The 2,792-nt window shown below is 41.8% G+C and overlaps 1 protein-coding gene across 1 annotated transcript in view; it reads left to right on the plus strand.

The window, feature by feature from the left end:
• The first annotated feature begins 1,685 nt into the window (after positions 1-1,685).
• LOC112266219 (protein piccolo) overlaps positions 1,686-2,792 on the plus strand; it is a 42,698-nt gene continuing 41,591 nt past the window's right edge. Inside the window, exon 1 of the mRNA XM_042296509.1 lies at positions 1,686-1,843. The gene's annotated coding sequence lies outside the window, so the exon portion shown is untranslated. The remainder of the gene's footprint in view (positions 1,844-2,792) is intronic.

Consider the following 2,792-nt stretch of genomic DNA (forward strand, 5'->3'; position numbering starts at 1 on the left):
ACTGACAGTCACTCAATTAGCCATGTCAAATTTTAGAATGGTAAGAATTGCATACAATTTGTTAGAAAATGTACAAACCTTTTCTCTCTGCCCCATGGCAAAGTGTGTAAAACAGCAGAAAACTTGCTTTAAAAACAGTAATAACGAACTTTTTGAGGGACCGACAAAAATTCACAAAAGAAATGTGAGTTATAGATCTGTCATTCTCATTGAAAGCCTGTCTAAGAAGCGGAAGATATGTTCTATGTGCGCTATTTCTATGCTTCCCGTTCTTAAGTTCTAGTTTTTGTGTCTTTCACATTCGGTTTTGTTCACCAACTTCAAACAGCTGAAAATACAATATTTTTTGGGGGTCATGGAAAATATATTTCACAGTAAAAACAGCTGTAATTTAATTACATAACTTGGAAACACAACATAAAAAGAGTAGGCTACACCAACAGTAATTTTCTATTCCTACAACGTTTTGGGTAAATAGATCACAATATGCCGTGGTAAACGAGAAATTACTTGAAAACATTTCAGTTGTATGAAATTATTGTCAAATAGATGATGATTCGCCCTTAGTCTGCTCATAATGACTACATTGCTCCGATGATAATACCAACCAGAAGGCGAAATAGTCTTGATTGGCTGCGACCAGGACTAAACTATAACCTGGACGTCTGCGTTAGGGAGTGGCCAATCCGTAGCCAGGGTTGGTTGCAATTGAGAACAGCTGTGCGGGTTACTTTAGTCCATATTGATAATTTTTTTATGAGGCCTGCTATTTACATCAACTAATACGATAGGACCGGGCGGCAGGGTAGCCTAGTGGTTAGAGCGTTGGACTAGTAACCGGAAGGTTGCAAGGACAAACCCCCGAGCTGACAAGGTACAAATCTGTCGTTCTGCCCCTGAACAGGCAGTTAACCCACTGTTTCCTAGGCCGGCATTGAAAATAATAATTTTTCTTAACTGAATTGCCTAGTTAAATAAAGGTTTAAAAAAAAGGACAATAAACATTAAAAAACATTTAAAAAAAAGGATATGACAGGTGTAGGCCATAGCCACGGGAAATAGGATTTCCCTTTGTACTGCAACACCCCCTGAAAGATCACAATTTAACAAAAAAAATGAATTAAATATTTTATTTTTGGTGGACGCATTTTATTTTCTTCTTCACAAAAGTTGTGAACTGGGCCTTTAATAGTTATTGTATTATTGTATTATGTCTCGATCACATGGCGTTAAATGGTACGCCGCATCATCTGGATATGTGTACACCTTAAGTTTAACATTCGCCTTCTGCTACCATTTCTGTCAAGCCGTCCACGCGTCCAGTTTTGACGCGCACGTTCGATAAATCCAACGTACGTTCCACACAGAACGTGCTGCAACTGACTATGCAAAGCAATGCTGCAAGGAAAACGCAGCATTCCATTGCACATAAATGTACTTCTGGGGTGGACGCAAAATGCAAGAAGTGGTCAGTGTGATGGAGGCGTTAGCTATAACGTAGCGCAGGCAAACATCTTTGTTCAGCACCCCGCCTCTGAAAATGATAAATACAGCATCCAATCCCCCCATACTACTTCATGGGGTCTGGCATAGCATATGTTTGCAGGTGGGTGTGTAGAATTACCGACTTTTGCCACAGGGCGGCGCTCTAAACTCACTCCTCATTTGGGCGTTTAAACCCCCCACTCACGAGCGGTTCCCTTCGCACTTCTCCATCCCCGCGCCGTCTCCTGTGTTTTCTTGTGATGCTGCAGAATGTTCCGTACCTCTCAGGTGTAAGGTTGGATGTACAGTTTTGAGGAAGACTTGAGGCTATTTCACACGGACTCTCCTGGATTTAAAGGTAAGGTGAATTTCTATTAGATATGGGATGGATGTATAGCGGAGGGGCGGAGGCATCGTTATACAATACACTACTATCACGTTGATTTACACTAGAATTGCCTAATAGGCAATCACAGCTCACACTCCGCTTTGAATCTATAAAATAATCGACCGCGTCTGCGGTCTATCTGGTGTGAAATGTATATTAGGTGCTAAACCCTATGCACACATTATACTATCTGGCAAATTGTTTACCTTTCAGGTATTCCAACCGTCTATAGCTGTGTAGCCTACCATAACTTAGGCTGAAATAGCAGTCTGTGACTGTCTTTTTGAAGCATTTTTCCCATTAGACTTAGATAGCTAATGCTAATAATAGCCAAACTCAAACATGGTCTTGTGTGTTTGTGTCTGCTGTCACAGCAGCCTGCTGTGTGTCTCCTGTCAGAAGGAGCCCTTGACTTCCTAACCAGTGTCTCTAATCAGCCAAACACATGCTAATGTAATCGGCTCTTATCCCAAATGGCACCCTGTTCCCTATAAAGTGCCCTACTTTTGACCAGGGCCCTTTGGGTTCAGATCAAAAGTAGGCCTAGTGTTCTATAAAGGGAACAGGCTGCCACTTGGAACAGGGCTATGATAAGCACTGCATCATCGGGCTGCAAGGACAAATCCAAACCTCTCATTAGTGGTGCTCTCTCTCTCTTTCTCTCTCTCTCTTTCTCTCTCTCTCTCTCTCTCTCTCTCTCTCTCTCTCTCTTTCTACCTCTCTCTCTCTTCCTGTTCTCACACTCTTTCTCTCTCTCTCTCTCTCTCTCTCTCTCTCTCTCTCTCTCTCTCTCTCTCTCTCTCTCTCCTTTTCCCTCTCTCTCTCTGTCTCGCTTTCCCTCTCTTTCAATTTAAGGGTTTTATTGGCATATGTTAACATTGCCGAAGCAAGTGAAGTAGATAAACAATACAAATTAACA

The sequence above is a fragment of the Oncorhynchus tshawytscha genome, linkage group LG13 (genome assembly GCF_018296145.1).
Source record: "Oncorhynchus tshawytscha isolate Ot180627B linkage group LG13, Otsh_v2.0, whole genome shotgun sequence".
Lineage (NCBI taxonomy): Eukaryota > Metazoa > Chordata > Actinopteri > Salmoniformes > Salmonidae > Oncorhynchus > Oncorhynchus tshawytscha.